The sequence below is a fragment of the Ochotona princeps genome, chromosome 3 (genome assembly GCF_030435755.1).
Source record: "Ochotona princeps isolate mOchPri1 chromosome 3, mOchPri1.hap1, whole genome shotgun sequence".
Classification (NCBI taxonomy): domain Eukaryota; kingdom Metazoa; phylum Chordata; class Mammalia; order Lagomorpha; family Ochotonidae; genus Ochotona; species Ochotona princeps.
Genome location: NC_080834.1, coordinates 92944470 through 92968607, shown reverse-complemented (window position 1 = coordinate 92968607; position 24138 = coordinate 92944470). Strand labels below are relative to the sequence as shown.

The 24138-nt window shown below is 44.9% G+C and overlaps 1 protein-coding gene across 4 annotated transcripts in view; it reads right to left on the bottom strand.

The window, feature by feature from the left end:
- Positions 1–19909, bottom strand: part of ATP13A3 (ATPase 13A3) — a 90023-nt gene extending 70114 nt beyond the window's left edge. For 3 of the 4 annotated variants that reach the window (XM_058662097.1, XM_058662100.1, XM_058662099.1), the window contains exons 1-2: positions 19720–19909; positions 18972–19015 (exon numbers count right to left, since the gene is read on the bottom strand). The gene's annotated coding sequence lies outside the window, so the exon portion shown is untranslated. The remainder of the gene's footprint in view (positions 1–18971; positions 19016–19719) is intronic. The other variant, XM_058662098.1, reaches the window with a different exon arrangement.
- Positions 19910–24138: the final 4229 nt, after the last annotated feature.

Here is a 24138-nt window from a genome sequence, read left to right as displayed (position 1 = left end):
CAGAGGATTTTGGGGAAGTCTACACCCAGAAACGCTTTATCTCACCCACTCCACCTGGCTACCTGGCTCATCACTTCTCCCTGCCTCCCACGTGAAGTCTTTCCTGTGGGAAGAACTTTTAGGCAGTCCACCTCACAGCACTAAGCAAAAGAAAAACAAATCAACAGACTTTCCTAAACACGTTACCCTGAGTCCCAAATCCACACTCACACCTATTCCATTGCTGGCATCACCCACAACCAACCTGTGTGGTTTCCACATCTGACCCTTCTTCATCCATCTTCTACTCACTGCCCAAGACTACAGATACATTTCCCACTTTTGTAAATTCAAGTTTTTCAAGCCAGAATCTATTACCAGATAAATTACCTAGATGTATAAGTTTAAAATACCATTAAAAATCAATTTTTCATTTTTTTTATTTTATGATACAATTCCATAGGCTCTGGGATTTCCCTTCCCCCCTCCCCAAATTCCCTACCCCTCTCCACTGATTTCCCCGTGTTACCACAATAGTGTTGTCCTTCTTAAGCAGTTGTAAGTCCATCATCCTGCCGTAAATGCATCTGGACATCACATGTACGGACAATGGCAGAGTCCTTTTGTCCAAGATATATTTAACAGTTTCATTGGGAGCTTAAGTACTTTAAACTACTTAAAAATTTCCCCACAAATATGCTTTGAAGTTCACCTAATTCCAGTGTAATTATATTCTCATCTCCTACAGTTAAAAACTGACCATAACAAGCACTCCAATAAGTTATTCTTAAAGGAAGTATTGCAGTTTAATTCACTACATATTTTCATAACCTATTTCCAGATTTTTACCAGTGTTATTTCTCAAGAATGTAGTTAGTTTAAAATTCTTAAGTCTTTACAGGTTTCACCAAAAGTTAAAATACTAAAAATAATTTAAAGTTGCTCTCCTATTCCCTTTAACACATACACATAACAGAAAATTACTAAGAATCTACATTTTACATCAATTTTCAGAAAACTCCATTAACAAATCCAAAAGCTCTTACATTTAAAATAAATGCATATTATAAATGAACACTTAAATTTTAAAACCATGTAAATAATCTCCATATTATTTCAATAACCCATAGGATTAAAAATTATATGAACATTTAAAATAACATTGCTTTTTAGGTTAAAAATACATAATTAAATGCTACTCTATCGTCCCCCAATTAGACATCTGAAGCATTAATAAAAAACTCTAAAGTATACTGAATTTACTAAATGTAACTTTAGTTACATGCTGCTGAACCACATTTTTTATCGAGTTCTACATCACAGAAAACAAATTTTAAAAAATCGTTCTTACCAATGGCTCTATAGCATCATTCTTCCCAACTGCTGGTATAAGCAGGGCTTTAAAAAGTCGGCTCTTAATACTAAAAATATAATAAAACTAAGCATAAAAACCCACTCAAATGAGAAGTTTATGCCAAATACTTATGTATTGGTTCTGTCAGAACTGCTCTCAAAATTAAGACATCAGAATTTAGAATTTTAAATTCATCTATTTTATACAGGTTTTCAGAAAATATATCCTCCTCCCATCTGAACGTCACTGACAGAACTCCTATTATTTGAGTAAGTCACATCCAGCTAGTTCCCTGAAATTCTATTTCCAGAGGACATGCCTGAGTTTTGATGTTATCTAAACAGCACGGAGCTCATTGGCCACTGTGCTAACCAAACCCTTCCTTGCTGTGTGAGAAAAAGTAGTACAGGACAATGTGAAGCCATCAGGAAAAATTCTCACTAAATACATGGCTAATTTTCAGAATTTACATTTTTATCACAATACATAATTACTAAAAACCACTTATAGTATTGATCACAAGCTTCTTTCCAAAATAAGAGAAACTATCCCTAACAGATACAGAAATCCCCATTTCTAAATCATCGGCTTCAAACCCAGTTTCCCACTAACTGACCACCTCAGTGTGCCCAGCCTCTGAGGGGCATTCTGCATTATGTGCCTGCAATGACAAAGCAGGCAATTTCACCAGGTCATGGGTACAGAATGACCTAGAACTCAAATAACACTTTAAGCAGAGCAATTCTGAGAAACAATTTGAATTCACAAGTTAACTTTCTGCTTCAGTTAGTATTTGCCATCTTCAGCAGGACTCAAGTAAACTAAAATTTAAAAGGAATTATTCAAAATTAGCAAAACTAAAACGTAAAAAAAACTGAAGTAACAGAATTTTCATATTTTTTAACTCTGTAACACACATACATTTTGGAGTTTTAAAAATTAAAGCTGTGCACGAAGACTTTGGGGACACCCTCCACTGCTGAGTGCGCAGGAATCATTCCACCGTGTTGTGCGGTTCTGGACGTTTGGTCTCTGGCAATCAACCACACACCCCATCTGAAAGGGCCACACACCAGAACAGGCTGTACCGGTCCTCCAGTGCAGCCAGCACAGCCAGCACCCTCAATACTGTTCAATAATATATGTACACATCAGTATGTATATGTATATGTATATGTATATGTATATGTATATGTATATGTATATGTATATGTATATATGTACATGTACTTGATATGTATATATTAAATATATGCTTAAAATATCCAAATCAGCGTCAGAGCAAACAAGATGACCTGCCATTCAACAGCAGTCCTAGCTTAACAATGGAAACAAAAGTATGTTCTAACACACTAAATTTGCAAACGCTACCCACTGAATTACCTCAATTTTAATACCTCCACAAGTATTTGTACAAAAATTATGAAAATAAGTCTGCATTTTTTAGCACAATAATCAAACTGTGACACCTCTTTGCAAGGGCAAAACTTAAACCTTCAAATTAGCTCCTAACAATAAGAATGACATAATATAATTTAATGAATACATGGAAATTTTCCGAGGATACCAGCTAAATTGTAACAAAGCTCTACTCAATACCCATTTTATCACTTCCCATCTTGGACTTTCTCTTATAATACATGCTTTTGTTTCTGTGTTTAGGCTTAAGGAAGACCATTGTATCCAATATACACCAACCCAAGACTGTATTTACATTTGTAAAGTGGACTCTTTGTGTAATTAGACTTTTTGGTATATTATGAAACAATATGATAGCTGTAACAAAATAAGCTATAATTAGAAAATTCAATACAATTACCTGTATTGGGACCAATATGAAGAGTAAGTGTAGCTAGCATTATGCCATTCTTGCATAAATCCTTGCCACTTGCATTATATATTGCATTTACAGAGCCTGCAGTGTAGTACATTAAGCCTCTGCCTGCAGTGCCAGTGTCCTATTGGATTGGTTCTAGTCCCAGATGCTCCATTTCCAGTCCAGCTCCCTGCTAATGTGTCTGGGAAAGCAGCAAAGGATGGCCACAGTCCCTTTCTGAGCACAATAATCCCCTTCTTCTAGCCCCTGCACCCATGGGGAGAGGGGCGTGAACCAGCAGATGAAAGCTCTCTCTATCCCTCCTTACTCTACAAATCTGCCTTTCCACTAAAAATAAATAAATCTTTAAAGGGGGGAGGGGAACCAACCTCTTCTTCACAAACATCTTAAGTCATAAGACTCACCATTAGTCCAAAGTTGCTCTAACAGTACGTACTTAGACAGTTTTTAGTTTTAAAAAAAGGGGTAAAGGGTAAAGAGTAACCTTTGGAGAAACAAATGATATCTATTTTACTTTATTAAAAATGAAACACAGGGGCCAATGTTGTGTTAATTAAAGCCACCACTTGCAATGCCAGTATGCTATACGCCTAGCACTTGGGTGCTGGCTGCTCCACTTTCAATCAGCTCCATAATCATGGTATAGGAAAGCACAAAAGCTTCAGGTTTCAGCCTGACCCAGCTCCACCCAATGCTGCCACTTGGAGAGGGAACCAGCAGATGGAAGATCTCTGTCTTCCTCTCTTTTTCCTTCCCTCCCAACCCGGCACCTCCTCTTACTCCCTCTCTCTTTCAAACAACTTTTTCAAATACATAAATAAATCTTTTGAAAAAAAAAATTAAATGAGGTCCAGAATGGTGGCCTTTCGGCCAAAGTCCTCGCCTTGAACATGCCAGGATCCCATATAGACGCCAGTTCTAATCTTGGCATCCCCGCTTCCCATCCATCTCCCTGCTTAAGGCCTGAGAAAGTAATTGAGGGTGGCCCAAAGCCTTGGGACCCTTCACCCACGGGGGAGACCCGGAAGAGGCTCCAGGCTCCTGGCTTCAGATCAGCTCAGCTCTGGCAGTTGTGAAAAAAACAAAAAAAAATTAAATGTATATGGGACTGGAAGGTTGGCTCAACTGGCTAATTCTCCAATATCAACATCCCATATTGCCAGTGATTCTAGTCCCTGCTACTCCATTTCCCATCCAGTTCCCTACTTATGACATGGGAAAGCAACAGGAAAATGGCCCACAGCACTAGGAACCTGCATCCACATGGGAGACGGGGAAGACACTCTGGTGTCTGGTTTCAGATCGGCCCTGCTTCGGCCATTGTGGCCATTTAGGCAGGGAACCTTTTCTCTGTAAACCTGCCTTTCCAATAAAGATAAATAAACCACTAATAAATAAATAATAAAAGTTTACGTGTATAAGAATCATTTTTATATTTCATGACAGAAGTTGATATGTCTTAGTTTTTGACACAGAAATAGAGATCATATAGAAACAAAGATTATATCCACTGGTTCACTCCCCAAACACAACACTAAGGGCTGGGTCAGGGCTCTAACTAGGAATTCCCACGTGTGTTTCAACCTAATTGTGCACCATTCATCCATTGGTGGGAAGATGGGTTCAAGAGCCAGAGCTGGGAATCAACTCCAAGCACTCTGCTATGAGATGCAGGTGTTAACCACGAGGCCGAATACTCCAAATTTCATATCAATCATGACTGGAGAATCTTTTTCCACCAAGGACCATTTGGAGGCAATACATAATTATCAACTTAAAAACTAGCTGGGCCCAGCACAACAGCCTAGCAACTAAAGTCCTCACCTTGAACGTCCCAGGATCCCATATGGGTGCCGGTTCTAATCCAGGCAGCCCTGCTTCCCATTGCAGTCACTTGGGGAGTGAATCATTGGACGGAAAAGCTTCCTCTCTGTCTCTTTTCCTCTCTATATATATCTGACTTTGCAATAAAAATAAAATAAAATCTTTAAAAAAATTCAAAATCTCATCATGTTTTATTAAAAACAGTGCAACTGGTAATACGAAATAATGATAAGGCTCAGGGTAATGATTAAATATTCACAACTGGAAAACCAAAAATATCCTGACAAGAATATTGACCCTCTTATAACCCTCAAATCACAATTACATCAGTAAGTTGGTAAGCCTGACTCCTTTAAGCTGGGGTGGAAGTAAGGGGAGACTTGAGTGTCCCAGTAATACTTTCACCAACAGGAAGAATGAACAGGTGGTTGAAAGCACGTACCAACTTTTAATTCTACAATGAATAGCCGGGCTTGTGTCTAAACCTGAGTTATTTACAACACACTTCCTCCTGTTTATCACACTGCTCTATATGCCTGGGCATCACTTTCAAGGTAGTCACTTGGCAAGCTCCTCAGACAAGTACACTTCAGTCCCTCTACAATGAGTTAGATTTATTTGTAAGTCACCTCTGTGCCCGCTATGTTTTGGCCTAGATGAGAAGCATTAGGCTGTAACACAGCCCAAATAGTAACAAACTTTAAATTACTTTATCGTATTACTATCTAGAAGTATTAACTCATCACATATATCAGGACTATTTTATTAAGGAGAGTAGGATACATAACTTCTATTCTCCCACCCCCAAAACAAAAACAAAGCACAAAACTCAAGGCTTAAACTTTTCCTTAAAATTAAAAGTATTTCAACATGAGTAGTTATGCAAGTTGCTTCAGCTGTCTCAGTCTCAACTTCCTCCCCACCGGCAGCCTTTGTATGTGGCTTGCTGTTGCACTCTCTCGCCACCAGGTGACGTTCCAACATTAGCTGGAACAGACTTCATAATTAACAAGCCTTACAAATACAGCAGCTACAGTTACACCGAGTGATAGAAATTAGTGATGACGAATTACATATAAAATGCTTTAGTACCACAGGACATACTGATATGGGGAGAAAAGTTGCCCTTTATTTATTTATTTTTATTTCTTTGAAAGGCAAAGTGATAGATTCTCCATTTGCTAGTACATTCCCCATATGCCTAAAACAGCCAGGGCTGGGCCAGGCCAAAATCGGAAGCAGCAACTCCATCTAAGACTCCAACATGGATGGGACCCAAGCACCTGACCAATCAGCTGCTTTCTCCCAGGGAATGCATCAGCAGCAAGCTGATCAGAAACACAGGCCGGCTCAATCCCAGGAACTCTGACAGAAGACAAGGGCATCCCAGGCGACCGTCTAACTCCCTGCACCGCACCATCCACCCCAGGTGATGCCTAGGATTCATGTCTCAACAGAAGACCAGTAAACTCAAAATAGAGAAGAAAAACAAAAAAAGAAACTAAAATCAAGTTTACTAACATGGAAGGGGAAATCAAGTACATTACTGCTCCTTTATGAAGATTACTCCCAGATTTTCAATTATCTACTACAATTCAAGGATTACACTCTTATGGAACAAGGGAGAAGGGAACAGCTTAACAAGATGGGTGTATTTCAAGCGTAAAATTACATGGAAAACCATTTACTTGTCCACTAAATTGACATACACAAATACAGGCAAGCAATGCCTTACCATATCATTTATTAACTGCAAATCTAAATTGCTTTTTGGAAAAATCAACTGGCATTTAAAACTACTCATGGTTTAATTCAATAATCCCAATTTCAAGACTCCACCATTCTGCCTAGCATGCCGTAAGTATCAGAGGCCTTCAGTTCCACACCTGCCCCTGGCTCCTGACTCCAGCTTCCTGGCAAAGCAGATCCAGGCAGGCAGGGCCTAGCAGGTACTGCAGTTCTTGTCACACACATGGAAAATCTACATTGAATTCTGGCCTCTCTGCTTGGTCTTGGCCCAGCCCTGACCATCTTGGGCATTTAAGGAATGAATCAGCAGATAGGAAACCTCCCCCACCAAATGATTATTTTAATTTTTAAAAAATCATTACAAGACCAGGCAAGGTACCCTAGTGGCGCTGGCACCCCATCTGGGCACCAGTTCATGCTCCAGGGGTCCCACTTCCCAACCAGCTGGCTCCCTGCCTGAGCCTGGGAAAGCAGTAGAGGACGGCCCACACAGGAGACCCAGAGGAGGCTCCTGGCTCCTGACTACAGATCATCTTGGCTCTGGCCGTTACAGCCATTTGGGGAGTGAAACATCAGATAGAAGAGCTTTCCCTCTATTTCTCCTTCTCCTTGTAAATCTGACTTTCCAATAACAAATAAATCTCTAAAAAAATTCATTACAAATGATTCACAACCACTTATCTACTTGTACATATATAAGTATAAAACACATATTCAGCTACAGTACTGTCAGCAGGAAAAAACTAACTCATCTGAGTATCCTTCAACGGGAGGGGCAGTAACTCACAGGATTAAGAAAAAGAATGAGTCAAATCTATGTTGCCAGCAAGACAGCACCACAAAACGTACAAAAACAAACAAAAAGTATATGCCCTACAGATTATTCTAGCTTAAAAAGAAAAAAGAGAAAGATGTAAGCTATATACCAAAGTCAGTATCATTTTAAAAGGTATATTTCAGAAGATCACAGCTGTTTCTTCAAATTCCTCCACACTTATCAGACTTAGGAAAAAGACATTTTGTGTTTTATTCTTCGCAGGTAAGTGTGGGTACTTAGAAAAGACACAGTTAGATAGAATGAGTAAGAACATTTTAAAATAAGCAAAAAGAACATGGGGCCTGAGTATTTAATACAATAAATATTAACAAATCAAGAGTTCCAGTACCATCTTGTATAAACAAACCAAATTTATAAATAAACCCAGTTCCCCCAAATAAAAACCAATATATTTTAAGTTCAGAATTAGGGGTTTTTCTAAATAAAACATAAATGAGTGTTTCTTTTTCCATTTTAATGCATTTAAGTGACTGTATCTTTTACACTAACACTATTAACCAAATCCCTAATAATTCATTCCACATGTCAATAATTTTTAAAGATGGTCTCTGAAATCTAAACACTAGCTATCTCTCAAGCGGGTATTTTTAACACCTGACCATGAATGAAGCCATGATGCAGCAGACACTGAACCCTTACCACTGCTGTCCGCAGGTGCCGGCTACTGCGCAGAAGTGTCTACACAAGCAGCTCACCACTGATTAAAGCATTCAAAGATTACACTGCAATCGGGCACGACAACCAAGAAGCAGAGTGTACACAGGAGGTACCAGGCAGCAACAGGACCAAGAGCTAGGATGACAAGGCAGGAGTGAGAGACTAAGGATCCCCCCAAAAAATGAAAACTTGCCAGGGGATATAAACCCTAAAATAATTTTTCCCACTACAAGATTCACTTTAGAGTCACTGCACTGTTTGCAAGAAAGCAAAATAAGTTTTTCTCAAGACCTATACTATAGCACACTTCACATTTCACGTGAAGATCCTATCCCAGAGTAGCACACACTCACTAGAAAACTGTTCTGTACAGCAAGCACAACCCTACACATTTGCAAGCGTTACTGACTGGCACTGCCATCAAGCCTTTCATTAGTCTTACACGCTTGCGCAACTTAACATTTACATACACACTGGAGGGGTCAGTGCTGAGGCACGCAGTGGGCCTGCATCCCCAGAGCAGTTCACATCCAGGTACTTCATTTCAATCCAGCTCCCTGTTAAGCTGCTTGGGCCCCCCACCACCCACACAGGAGACCCAGCAGGAGGTCCAGGCTCCGGGTTTCAGTCTAGCCCAGCAGCAGCCACACAGAGAGTGAACCAGCAAATGCCAGCTGCACTCAGCTCTCTCTCTCCCCCACCGCCCTGTCTGAAAAACTACCATTCAAAGAAATCTTTTTTAAAAACTGACACTTAAAAACATTTCAAAACTAGGGTAATATAAATTACCATACAAGAAGCCTTACACAGGGAACCACAATCATAGGAAATACTAATCTAACTTCTTGTGGTCATCTTGTAATCTACTATCCAGCACTTAAAACAAACAGGGGTATTATACCAACTGCAATATAGTAACCAACTTCTGTATAGGAAGAAGTCACTTTACAAAACACTTTCACCCAAGATGGGGGGGAGGAGGTAAGGAAGGAGTAACATTACATCCTTCCTCTGAGACCTGAAGGATGCAAGGTCAACAAGTGGTAAGAGGGAAACATTAGGAGAAAAGACAGAAGAATGGAACTCAAGGCTAACAAGCATACACAGAAGTACTAAGAGGCGAAATCCTAACAAAGAGCAACAACACAGGCTACTCAACTGGCTTTGACCCAGGGCAGCCTCTGAAGAACAGCTGGAAAAAAAGCTAAAAAATTATGAAACAGGATCAGATTATGATGTTAGTCCCTATTAGACACGAGAAAGTATATGTAAGTGCTGGAGATTCTGAACTTTGCTCAACTGAGAGACTTAAGGCCAGCCAAGGGGTCACGTTCTGAAACACAGCACTCACCTACTGGGTCCATCAATGTGCACCCAGCACCAGCACCAGCCCTATGCTGGACACATACAGGAACGGTAACAGTGCTCCTGGGTATGCCAGCATAACCTATGGGCAGAACCAAGAGGCCCTCAACAGGCCTCTTTCCTTGCTGCCCCTAAAAATTATAATACTTCTGAACTTCAGTAAGTGGCACTAACTACAACTTTCAAGGAAACATGAGGAAGGGTCATTCCCCACGGGCTACACTAGAGATGAACAGGGCTGTAGCAGAAAATATGATTCAGATGCTTGAGAACCTAACTAAATCAAGTAGTTTATTCTATTCTCACCAAAAACTCAAGAGGAAACAACCATGAATTATCTCAAAAGTATTCAACGAAAACCCTAAGGCACTGTGGGTAACTATAAAAAGTACATTTTCATATCAAAAAAGACCCATAAAATAGTTTTAAAAGACTGCTAGGTTCTCCCAGGTATTCAAGAAGGTTTTGCACCCCAAACTACAGAGCTTGGAAGGGATACAGCCATAACTCAGAATCACTCTCCTTGCCTTGGAGGTTCACATTTCACTCTGATGCACCCTGCCCAATCCCAGGGAACAGGACTGCTAAATCTTTTGCCACCATAATTTCTTCAAAGACTGCTATTTCTTACTGTTATCCTCAGAGTGTTGCTTAAGTCCAGCTATGCTGAATTTCATGGAAAAAGTTTTCTCAGAACAATGAAGACCCTGTTAACAATAACGGAGGTATCAGTTCTCAAAAATATCAAAGTAGTTAGAAACCCAGGACCACTCAAAGTGCCAACAATCTTCCAACTTTACCACTTAGTCTTTTAATTACACAAGATTCTAAGTGTGACAGAACCTTAGGGAAAATGCAACTTTTACAAATACTTCTTTATTATTTGCACTGTGGATTCATATCAAATCAATTAAATCGATCACTATTTAAACAAGCAGAAAAGTGAGAAAACTAATTTAAGAAGTGAAAAGGCACCTGCCATTAGATACCTACCACAAAATCAGCTGAAACAAAGAATACTTGCCTGTGTTCACCACTCACATGCCACATAGCATCTCCTGAAGCTCATCAGGACCCCAGCTCACTAGCCGTAACCTACTACTAGAGCTGGCGCAGTGGCAGAGCAATAACTCTCAGCCTATGGTGCCAGCATCCATATGGGCACCGGTTCGAGTCCCAGCAGTTCCACTTCTGATGCAGCATAGGAAAGCAGCAGAGGCTGGCCCAAGTCCTTAGGCCCCTGCACCCACATGGCAGACCCAGAAGTTCTAATTCCTGGCTTACAACTGTCCCAACTTTGGCCATTAAGAATATTTGGGGAGTGAAGCAGCAGATCAAAGATCTCTATCTCTCCTCTCCTCTCTCTTTCTCTGTAACTCTGCTTTTCCAACAATAACAAACAACAAAAAATCTTCAGAAAATTATTCCTAAGCTAGAGGATCACTGGTCTTGAAATTGAACTATTTCCAACCAATTTTCAAACTGACACCCTTATAAATTTCTTTTCCAAAGTTAATTTTGACTTGACTATACTAAAGGTTTCTTTTTCAAATCTCAAATGAGAGAGATATGGAAGAAGCAAGGGGGGGATCTTCCATCTCCTGACTCACTCCCCAAATGATGCCTGCAAGCGCCCCAGACATGGAGCCAAAGTGAGGAGTCATCTCCAGGTCTACACAACAGCAGGCAAGAAGGCAGCTACCTAAGCCCATCCCTTGCTGCCCCTACGGTACCCAGGAGCAGGAGCGGGAAGGCAGCATGGGGGGAACCAGGCCTGGAACAAGGTACACTGATGAGATCACAGTTGGCTCAAGCAACAATTTAACCACTAGATCAAAAGGCTCCAATGCCTCACATGAAAGGTGATTTTGCTTTACTCAATTCTTCAGGTCAACCAAGAAAGAACTGGAAACCAAAATGTCTCGTATCAAAATAAATAACTAAGGTATTTTCATCCTATTTCACAAATGGGGGAAAAAGAGCAACTGGGAGGCTGTAAAAGAAGTCACCTTCGACATGTACATGGGAGCAATTCCATGAGTCATTTTAAAACTAAAAATAGTTTGTTTTATATGCCTATCAAGCAATCAAAGGCAACCCTTAGAAGTTGATTCTCAGCAGGAAGGCTTGAGATGTGCCATTACCAGAGCACAAAATAAAAGCCAGGGTGAACACTATTAAACTAAAACAACAGCTCCTAGCCTCGGATCCTTTACTGACATGCTATCACTTCATCCCAAACATCTGACTGCATGTTACCTTACCATTCAACAACACGAAATGCATAAGAAACTGTTTTCCACAGAAACCTGTAGATACCACACCATATAATCAGGAAATTCTCTGCATAGTTAATTTACTTTTTCTGGAAATTAAATTTCTTACCTAACTAGTTTCTGAGTGTTGGTAGATCACTTAAGAGCAAATCCAGGCCCGGCACAATAGCCTAGCGGCTAAAATCCTTGCCTCGCATGTACCAGCATCCCATACGGGTGCTGGTTCATGTTTCAGCAGCCCCACTTCCCACCCAGCTTATGGCCTGGGAAGGCCCAAGGCCTTCAGACCCTGCACCCATGTGGGAGACCTGGAAGAAGTTCCTAGCTCCTAGCTTTGGATCAACTCAGCTCCAGCCATTGTGGCCACTTGGGGAGTGAATCATCGGATGGAAGATCTTCCCCTCCTCTGTGTGTATCTGACTTTCCAATAAAAAATAAATAAATCTTTAGGAAAAAGAAAAGCACAAAACCCAAAGGAATTAAACTATCAACAGAGTTAATATTCTATCATGATTACTAGATTAATTCTGTAGTCAAAGCTTGCTATTTGAGCAAATGTGTTGCCACCTAGGATTCTAGAAAAGGCCTTGCTACGAGCCTGTAGGCCTAAGATGTTAACAGATCAGATGCTAGGGTAGCTTTCTCTGGGAACGCCTCTATGGAAACTCTTCAGCAACCCCCACCAGCTTTTTAAGCTTTCACTCCCTTCTATCACAAAATCATTTTAAACTATTCTAACAGTGATCATCTTTTCCAGCCACAATTTATTTACTCATTGGATTTCACATTATCTCTTACTTTTTTTCCAAGGAGGTTTGTTTACTTATTTGAAAGGCAGAGTTGCAGACAGGCAGAAGCAGAGATAGAGAGAGGCAGAGATGTTCCATAAACTGATTCACACCCCCAAGCGGCCCCAACAGCCAGAGCTGGGCCACACAAAAGCCAGGAGCTTGCAGGTGCTTGCAGGTACCCAAGTACTCGGGTCAGCTCCCAGTCCTTTCCAAGGTACATTATCAGGGAACTGGATAAAACATGGACCAGCTGGAACTGGAACCAGTGCCCATCCCAACCTCTACTCTTAACCTTACGAATGTTTCTAGTTAATAAATTTTATAATCACTGATTATTAAATTCTCAGAACCTTTTTTTTTTTTTTTGGCTTCTTTTTAAGAGTTTGTTTGTTTGGAAAACAGATTTACAGAGAGAGGGGAAGAGGCAGAGAATCTTCCTTCCTGTGGTTTGCTCCCCAGATGGTCACAATGGCCAGGCTAGGCCAGGCGGAAATCAGGCACTTCATCCGTGTCGCCCTCGCAGGTGGCAGGACCCAGTCATCTGGGCTATCCTTTGCTGCTTTCCCAGGCACATAAGCAGGAAGCTGGCTGGATCTGAAGTGGAACAGCCAGGACCCGCAGTGGCACAGCCAAATGAGATGCCACAGTTGCAGGAAGCGGTTAACCCAAGGCAGTCTCTAAGCAAAAATTTGAAGTATGTGTCCTAATTCTGAATCTTATTTCTCTGGTGTCAAAGAAATGAAGATCAATAAAACTCAAGGGGGCCAGTGCCATGGCAAAGCCAGTTTGCAACCCACATGAAAGCAGGTTCAAGCTCTGGTTATTTCAGTTCCAATTCAGCTTCCTGCTAACGGCCAGGGAAAGCAACGGAAGCTGGCCCAAGTTCTTGGGTCCCTGCACCCACATGGTAGATCTCGAAGAAGCTCCTGGTTCCTGGCTTTTTTGTGGCCATTTGGGAATGGCACAACAACAGATGGAAGATCGGTCTCTCCTCTCTCTGTAACTTCGCCTTTCAAATAAATAAATACTGAATTATATAAAGCTCAAATAAAACAGCAACAATTTTTTTGTTCCTTACATTAAACACATCAATCACAATGTAGTGCTCATGACTACAGATTTATTCTCTCAGTAAGTTGGTTAGTTTCACTTCACAAACTTTCGAAACCAAAGGTTGGATCTCAGCAGCTACTTCTTGGATCCAAATTTACCAGATAAGGCATATTTAGCAATCCTCTTAGCCAAGGTGACATGCTGCATGACATCCATGAACGACTGAAAATTTAAAAAAACAGTACCAAACCCAATGGATATGATTTTTTTCCTATATATGTACACATACTCGTTTAATATATAAATTATACACAGTGGTTAACAATAAAATAGAACTAACAATAAACTGTAATAAAAGTTATCTGCATGTAGTCTCTCTCACTCTGCATCTAGGCTATTGTATTTTCACCTTTTCACTTAAACAAGTGTGGAGAACTTCCAGCCCACGGTCCATCTGCAGCCTGGGCTATCTGTGCTGCCCTGCCAAGGCAACTGCAGTTAATGCAGGGTCATTTTTCAGTTGATAATTTCACATGTCACATGAATGACAAATATCCTAATAGCCCTTGGTAGGAAACAGGTTCCCCACCTCTGACTTAAAAGCCACACTCCACATGCTCTCACAGGCACAGGTAACAGCCAGTAGCACCACTCACGCTTGACTATGGAGCCATCAGTAAGTAAAAAAAAGGTGACCTGAACACAGGCATTGCCAACCTACTAACCAGGAGTGTGGCTACTCATGAGCGCGTTGCTATACGGTCTGGCTACTCTAAACAAAGAGCTGATTCATATCCCAGAGGACAGAGCACCGGGTAAGAATTTCTATCTAGAGCTGCTTGCAATTTAAAGCTTATTTCTGGAATTTCCCATTTCATCATTTTGGACGATGGCTGACAGCAAGCCACTGAAGCCACGGAAAGTAAAGACACAGATAAAGAGGTACTAGGTACATGCATCAGACATGTCACCCGGACAGATGCCAAAGGTTATCTGCCTTTAGCATACCACCATGAATTTTTTTAAGAGTATCCGTTTTAAGAGTGATAAGCCTCAAGCTCCCATTCAACTGACAGTTTATTCTCATACAAGGTCTCTTCACTTAGCACTTGTAAAGTCACCAAGTATACTAGCAAACAGAATTCACTTTCAAAAAATGTTATCAGGCTGAAAAAAAACATGTGATCAGACTGGCACTGTAGAGCAACATCCCAACACCAGAATCCCCCACAGGTTCTGGTTCAAGTCTCAGCTGTTCCATTTTCCCTGCTACTGCTCCTGGGAAAGCAGGAAAGGTTGGCTCAAGTGACTGGGTCCCTCACCAATATGGGAGACCCAGATAAAACTCCTGGCTCCTGGCTCCTGGGTTCAGCCTGACCCTGCCTTGGCTGCTTCGGCCATTGAAGAATCAATCAGTGCACAGAAGGTATCTCTCTCTAGCTCTGTCTCTTTACTTCTCTGTGTGCGTGCAACTCTATCTTTCAAATAAATAAATCTTTAAAATAAAAACATACACATCATCAACATCATTTTGAAATTCTACTTCTGGGGCCCAGCGCAGTAGCCTAATGGCTAATGTCCTCGCTTTGCATATGCCAGTATCCCATTTGGGCTCCACTTCCCTTCCTCTCCCTGTTTGTGGTCTGGGAAAGCAGTAGAGTACGGCCCAAAGCCAAGAGTTCCTGTACCCATGTGGGAGACCCAGAAGAAGCTCCGGGCTCCTGGCTTCCGATCAGCTCAACTCCTGCCATTGCAACCACGTGGGGAGTGAACCAGTGGACAGAAGATCTTTTTCTCTGTCTCTCCTTCTATCTGTAAATCTGACTTTCCAATAAAAATTAAACCTTTTTTTAAAAACAAATTCTACTTTTGCTTTCCAAGATGTTAAGAATTACAATCACTGAGTTACCACGCACAAGGTTCTTCCCATCATCACTTAGGCTACTGAGGAAAAAAAAAAAAAAAGAATAAAAACCAGTTTCAAGACTGGCACTGTGGTGTAGCACATCAAGCTGCCTGTGATGCTGGCATCCAGTTTGAGCTCTGCAAAGTCCCTGTGGGCGCACTCCTGACACAGCTCACTGGTAATGCACCTGGGAAAGCAGCAAGACAGTTCAGCTGCTTGAGCCCCTCTCACCCTTGCGGGAGATCAAAGATGCCTGGCTTCAGTTTGGCCCGGCCCCACAAACTGTGGCCATTTGGGGAGTAAATCAGCTGATAAAAGATCTCTTTCTCTATCTCCCACTCTCTCTTTGGAACTCTACCTTTCAAACACTTTTTTTTTAAGATTTTTTTTTTTTTAATTGGAAAGGCAGATATATAGAGAGGAGGAGGAGAGAGAGAGGAAGATCTTCCATCCAATGATTTATTCCCCAAGCAACTGCCAACGGCCAGAGCTGAGCCAATCTGAAGCCAGGAGTCCAGAGCTTCTTCCAGGTCTCCCATGAGAGTGCAGGGTCCCAAGCCTTTGGGCCATCCTCAATTGCTCTCAGAGGTCACAAGCAAGGAACTGGATGGGAAGCAGGGCCACGGGACACAAACCGGCGCCCATATGGGATCCCAGCGTGTGCAAGGCGAGGGCTTTAGCCACTAAGCTACCGTGACAGCTCTCAGACATTTTTTTTAAAAAGTGAAGTTCCATAAGGTACCCTTTTTCACTGCTTATCCTCACTGAGTTTGACCACTGAGCAGGTTGTAAATCTGGAGCAATACGATCTAGGTAACATCTCCTACTATTTATTTTAAGAATAAATCCTATTTGTATTCGTTTCTAAAATTTATTACTTATTTTACTTGAAAGAGCTACAGAGACAGAGGGACAGAAACAGAAATCTATCCTCTGATTCACTCCCCAATGGGCACCACAGCCAGAGCCTGGCTAGTCCAATGTAGAAGTCAGGAGTTTCTGCTGGGTCTCCCATGTGGGCACAGGGATCCAAGGACTGGGCCATCCTCTGTCACTTTCCCAGTTTTTAAGCAGGGAACTGAATCAAACAAGGAGCTGCTGGGACTTGAACTGATGCCCATTTGGGATGCAAGCACTGCAGGCTAAGGATCAGCCATCATGCCAGCCCAACAGCAACAAATATAAGTACTTAAAAGTATAACCTTGACAATGCACTTGCCAAAGAAAAAATAGCAAATTACAGAATAGGAAAATACTTAAGATTTTATGAGAGAACTTTAGAAGTCTAGAGTTTACCTAGAGCTTCTTACTTGGATATTAATCATGTGATCACTGTCCTATGCAGATTTATGGTTACAACTGGAGTCGCTGGAAGTTGGCCGTGGTTTCTTTAGGACCTCTTCTTTATTGAGAGGCTCAGTAGCAAAGGATCAGCCTGCTATGACACTGCCAGCCCCCACATCACCATTCTAAAGCATCATATTCACAGGGATCAGAGAAAAAAAAAACCAAGCTATATAAGCACACATTGAAATGAACTACTCATTATATTCCAGAGGAGTGCTCCTTGGTTTAAATACATTCTCAGCCAAGTCTCAAAGTAGACAGGTCTATCAGACTTTGAAGACAGCCTGAATCCCAGCTCTAAACTACTGTATGAGCTAGAGGCTTCTAGTTATGGGTTTATGAGGTTTACGAGGCTGCTTCCGCACCTCCGTTCCTTCGTCTATAAAACAGGGTGAGAACTCAAGTCAAGCACTTAATTCGGAGCCCAGTACATATGATAAGCTCACTCCAAACTATATGAACTGTTACCACTGTTAGTTAAAATTGCTAAGAAAAATGAGAACTCAAACTCAGATCTGGCACCCAGGCCCCACGCTCTTTCTACAACACGTTGCAACTGTCAACTCTTCCACGTGGGAATCCATACTTAAAACACGACAGAGACCAGACATTGCACAGAGCAGTTGCGGCACTACCCAGGACAGCCACACCCTATCGTGGAGAGCTGGGTTCAAGTCCTGGCTCCACAACAACTCATTTCTTTCTAACGTGCACCTGAGAAGGCTGCAGGTTATGGACCAAGTACTTGGGACCTTGCCATCCCCATGAGCCACCTGGACGAAGTTCCCAGCACCCTGCTTGACCCTGGCCCAGCTCTGGCTGGTACGGGCACCAGGGGAACAGACCAGACGATGCAGCATCTGCCTCTGCCTTTCAAATAAAATGAATGAAAGAAACCCAGCTAGCTTTGGTTTTTTATAGAAATATGACACATGTGGGAAACCGATACTGTCTGAAAAAAATAATTCAGTTAACTAAACCAACAGAAATATTCTACTTCTGATATTGTAGAACCAAGGAAAAAAAAAGTATCAGAAGATGCTATTTAGACATTTAAAGTTTTCTTCTGATTACCAAGAAAATAGCTTCCTACTTACACAGGAATTTGTCCTATTCTTCTCAAACTATTTGTAAGTTAAAGCTTTAATTATCAGAGGTTCCCCCAAGTAAAGCTCTGATTGGCCTGAACAAAGAAACTGGGTCCTCCTGCAAAAAGATTTGTACATCAAGTTTGTTGGCTTGACTTCCAGAATAAACTGCTACTACTCAGTATTTTTTATTTCATTATAACTGTCCTACTGACAAATTAAACAACCAAATGCTCACTTTTCCTACCCAATTAAGCTGACTGACAAACAGGCCACTGTTGTTGTACTAACACTGATCAGACTCTCACGTGACCATGCTGCCCTCCTCCTGTTCAGCAGGGTGGACGGTGCCAAGACCATAGCCAGGAGGAACAGTTAACCTCCCTTAGCAGTCAGCAGCCGTTTTACTAGTTCCAACAACTCCCAGGAACCAATCTGCCTTACAAAAGGGTTGCTAAACCACAGGAGAGGCCCACACTTATCCTGACAACCAGTCACCTACTCAACCAAGGAATAATCCTCTGAGAAAACTGCAGCATCCAGCACAAGGCATGTGACTTGGGAAAGAGGCTGCGTTCTAACCCAAGGTAGAACGCTGAACTATGAACTCGCCCTCCAAAAGCAATCAGCACACCCTTCATTTCAGCCACGAAACCTTTAAAGGTTGGTGTTCCCTTTGTAGTGAGTCCCTGCATTGCTAAGATTTTTCAAAATTCTAACTTCCTGCTTCACAGATCTAAAATAGCCATTACATACTCACTCAGTTCAGAATCAAGGGCGGCGGAACCCTGGCTTCTGGTTCTAGCCTCACGGTTCCACACCCATTCATTTTGCACTAATATAACCACTAAATACAGCTTGAAGACACTGACGATTAAAAGTAGTTAATTAGGGGAGTGATTCATACCTCCTCTGTCCAGACACCAAGATTCTAGGATGTTTCGGTCGGATCTACGGGAAGATGGGAACAATGAACACCTGTCACAAACGCTTTCCAAATCAGGAAGCCCCGAACTGAGTTACTGTCTAGCTCCAGCCCCATTCCCGGGCCACCCCGCACCCCACCCCACCCTAACAAACACCACCAGAGAGAGGTCCTTACTTTTTCCCTAACCCGAGTCTGTGAAACCAATGGGGAGACTCAAAGCCTTCGAGACAGAGAGAGGAAATGAGAGACTCATCCAAGAGACTAGAGAGGGGCCCTAGGTTTTTCCCAGTGCGAAGTCCGCTTGAGAGGCCCGCAGGCAAGTCCAAACTGACTTGGCCTCTCTGGGGTTGCCTGTAAAATGCAGAGACCGGCACGCAGCTGTCAACTGCGCCGCTAAGGCGTGCCGCGGTTCCTTTCCACAACACCCTACACATAAACCCACCCAGCACCGGTCCACCCACCTGCGACCACCCGGCCCGGGGACGCACCCTCCCCCGCGAGGAGGAGGGATGCTGAACCACCGTCCCTCTCCACTGCCAGCAGCGCATCAGGGCCAGGCCTCCACGACCCCCGGTGTGGGGCTGCTGCCCACTCCACCTGCCCCAGCGCGCCCCTGGAAAGTGATGCCCCATGGCGGCCAGAGGCGGAGGCCCGAAAGCTCCCCCAGTCCGAACCTCCCCCGTGGCCACCAGCCACCTCTACCCACCCGCTCGCCGGGGCCACTCACCGGCCGCGCCGTCTCCTCGGCGGCCTCCCGGCCGCAGCCACCAAGGGGCCGCCGCTGTCGCCGCCGCCACCGCCGCCTCGCCTCTCAGCCCAGCCCCATCGCCCTCGGCCCGCGCCGGCGGCCGCGGGGCGCTCGGGCTCGAGGCCGCTGCGGCTCGTGGGGTGAGCGGAGAACGACGCGCCGCGCCGCGCCGCGGCGGGGCCCGGGCCGGGCCGAGCGCAGGAGCGTCCGCGCTCCCCGGGGCGCCCGCGGCGGCGTGCAGCCGGGCAGGCCGACGGAAGAGGCGCTGGGGAGGGGGGCGGTGTGCACTCGGAACGGCCTCCCGCCGCCAGCGACGGAGCGAACCCCCCTCCCCGGGGCGTCCGGAGCACGCTGCTGGCAGAGCCGGCGGGCAGGCCGGGGAGCGCGCGCCGCGAGCTCGGGACTCCCGCGCCGGATGTGAGCTCACGTGATGCCTCAGCCCCGCGCCGAGGCCGGAGGGGCGCGGAGGGGACGTCAGGGGGCGGGGCACGCGCAGGCCCCGCCCACGCGCCCGCCTGGGGACCCCCGCCCTCCTGTCCGGCCTTCCTGGTTGCGTCCTGAGGAGAAGCACTCTGAGGGGTCAGTGTGTGGGACGTGGCGGGGAGAAGCGCTCCGAGGGGTCAGTGTGTGGTACGCGGCGGGGAGAAGCGCTCCGAGGGGTCGGTGTGTGGGACGCGGGGATGCCAACGTAGGGGCGAGGAGGAATTTGCCTTCCTGTCTCTGCAAATCTCATAATCCAAATTCCTGTTTGACGAAGGGGAAACTGAGGTCCAGGGACTAGCCTAGCCTTGTCCCAGGACCACGGTCACGGTCAGGGAGGAAGCATGTGCTGGAATGGTGAGGGACGAGAAACCAAACCCCGGCTCCCAATTCTGGTCTCTTTCTCCCTTCCCTCCCCCCCCTCCCCAAAAATGAATAAAAAAGACTAGAATTCTCATGTGGCAGCAGCTGTGCGTGCCCCCTACGAAGACACCTTACCGTGCATCCACCGGCCGCCTCCCGGCAGTGCCGCGTGCAGTTCAGACGCCTCCAAAGGCGGAAGGCTTATCTCGGGCAGGCCCCGCCGGATATCCAAATCGCGGGTTCGGTTTTCGCGGCGTCCCCCGGGCAAAGCGCTCAGCCACCTGCTGCCTCTGGCTGCGCGCGCCCTGGAGCACAGCCATGGCTCATCGGTTTTTCCGCCTTGTAGCCATCAGGACTCCTGAGTATTTGGAGGGCACGTCTTTTACTCAGCCCCTGTACTCAAGCCACACTTGGGGGACACTCCTGGGGTTGCTCATCCAAGCACAGGGTGACACCTCCAGCGGGGGAACTGATGGAACCAAGGAAGGAGGAGCGAGTGTGTTGCCCTGGTCCCCTGGTAAAGCCTCCTGCTGTTTTCTTAGGCCACAATGGCACAGCCGAAGAATGCTTGGCCTTCACACCTCCCTCTTCCCAAACTTCGTCTTTCCTTCCCAGCGTGTGGAAGTGATTACATGAGATGAAAAGTGTGGAAGCTTTGGGCAAACGCCGGATGACATCTGAGTGGGACTGAACTGGGCAGACCTCTTCCCTGACCTCTCCTGCCTCACTTGCTCCCTGTTTTCCGGAAAACTTTAAAGAAGCTCACACTCCTCAAAGTCCTAAATAGAAGGCAGCCCTCTGCTCAAATACTCTGTGTGAGGAGTCACTGGAATACGGGCCCTGAGGGTTTCAGTCATTTTGACTCTGTACTACTACTTTTGCGCGGTTCTGGTTATCCACCAGTGAAGTGCAACCTGGCGGCATCTTACCTGAGAGCCTAACCCACCGGTCTCTTGCCATCTACCAACACCTATGAAAATCTCAGTCCCGGGTCAGTGGGGCCCAGTCATGGCCCCTCCCAACCAATTCCCCACACCCACCACACTTTCCAGGCCCTCCTGGTTGTATAAATGAGCCTCTACGTGTGCCCCCTCTCCCTTTTTCCCCTTCTCCTGGCTCTGCCCTGTTCTGCTCCATCTGGCCCCCTTCCTCTGCCCTGGCAGTCCCGTTCCTGTTCCTACTCTGTGGGAGTAAAAGACCTCCTACTATCTCATCATGTGTGGTGTTTCCGCTCACGATAAACTAATGGTGAAAGGAGGACTTGGCTGCGGGAAATTAGCTGCACATAACAACTTTAAGTGCGCTTAAAACTTAAAACTTGGCTGTTGCAGTAACTGAAGTCCTCACCTTGCACACACCAGGATTCCATATGGGTGCCAGTTCTAATCTTGGCAGCCCAGCTTCCCATCCCACCCAGCTCCCTGCTTGTGGCCTGGAAAATCAGTTGAGGACGGCCCAAAGCCTTGGGACCCTGCACCCAAGTGGGAGACTCAGAAGAGGCTCTGGGCTCCTGGCTTCAGATCAGCTCAGCTCCAGCTGTTGCGGCCACTTGGGGAGTGATTCAGTAGATGGAAGATCTTCCTCTCTGTCTCTCCTCCTCTCTGTATATCTGATTTTCCAATAAAAATAAATAAATCTTTTTAAAAATTAAAACCTAACACGCTGTCCACCCAGGGACCCACTGTGTCTCCACATTCTCAAGCAGACCTGCTAAACGGTGGTCACCCTTTCCATCTCCACTTCCTCACGTCCCAACACTGGACGACTCCACCACCACCACCATTCATGCTGCTGTACCCAGCTCAGGCAGGAGTGACCCGAGGCCTTCATTCCCCAAAACCTAGTGTGGACACCTCTTGTTGATTTCTCTGGCTCTCTCTGCTACACTTGACACCTTCTGGAACCTCTCCTACCTTGGTTTCTAGAAGAATGCACCCTCCTAATTGTCGCATCTCATGGATTATGGGTAAAACCTCCTCAATGTGAATTTACACTCTGAGGGCAGGATGCCAGGTAAGGAAAGCAGCTTTTCTCATATCTCTCTCTCTGGGAAGCTCACCCCCACCTCCATGTTTTTAGTCCTCAGGTCAGCAATATCCACTCCAGAACTCTTCCACAAATGTAGACCTGAACATCCACCTGCCTGCAGGGCGACTCTGCCTATACAGCACAGGAACCCCCAAACTCACAATGCCTCTAAACAGAACTCAGCTGCTTTCACAATGCTCCTCTCCCAGCTGTAGTCATCAGAGTAAGACAGCTAGGAATGAGTGAGTCATTTATGATTCAGCCCTCTGCTTTACCCAGTCACCAGATCCTATCTGGTCCACCTCCTTGATAAGTCCCAGATTCCTACTCTCATTCCCACCAGCATCCTTCCTAGCCTGAGCTGTTACAGCCACCTTCTGACAATCTTTTCAGCAAATTCATCTCCATTCAGCCTTGAGAGCCAGCTACCTAACCCACACACCTGCTTACACTCCTAGCAGGTCCCCTGGGCTTTGGGCTGCTGTGTGAACCTCCCAACCACCCTCAAGAACTTGTCAACACTCTCAGGCTTTTTCTTTTTTAAAGATTTATTTTTATGGGACAGTCAGATATGCAAAGACAAAGATCTTCCGTCCTTTGATTCACTCCCCAAGCAGCCGCAACAGCTGGAGCTGAGCCAACCCAAAGCCGAAGACACGAGCCCAGAGCTTCTTCCAGATCTCCCACATGGTTTCAAGGCCCCAAAGCTTCAGGCCATCCTCCATTGTTTTCCCAGGCCACAAACGGAGCTGGATGGGAAGCAGGGCTGCCAGGTGCTCATATGGGATCCTGGTGTGTGTGAAGGGAGGACTTTAGCCACTAAGCTACCACACTGGGCCGCACACTCAGGCTTTTAAAAAGACCCCCAAGGGAGCAGCAACATGGCCTGTAGCACTGGCATTCCATATGGGCTCCAGTTCGAGTTCTGGCTGCTCTACTTCCAATCCAGCTTTATCTCTGCTGATATGGCTGGCAAAGCAGCACAAGCTGGCCCAAGACCTTGGGCCCCTGCACCCCCATGGGCTACTTGAATGAAGCTCCTGGCTTCAGCCTGGTCCAGCTGTAACTGTTGCAGTAATTTGGGGATTGAATCAGAAAATGGAAGCCCTTTCTGTGTCTCTCAGTCTCTCTCTGGCATGTTTTCACTTTCTCTGTAACTCTGCCTTTCAGATAACTAGATAAAATCTTGAAATAAAAAGACCCCAAAAAACCTAGATTTCAAGTTGGAACCCAAATCCCCAGAGTATGGCAATACACAGCTGGGGAAGAAAACTATAGAAAGAGAGCAGCCAAATATTGCCAAGAGCCCTCTGATAGAAATGTTTGGAGTCTGGAGAGGTAAGAATATGGACAATAACTTGGAAGGAGATGCTGAAACAAAGAGCCAGAAACTGAAGAAAAACCCAGAAGAGAGGAGAAAGGGAAGGACAGCAAGTCTTGAGAAATTCTGCAAGGCTTCTGGATGCCAGCCCATGAGCATGAGGCTGGCAGGGTGCTGTACAAGCTGGGCCTCACCCATCCTTCCCT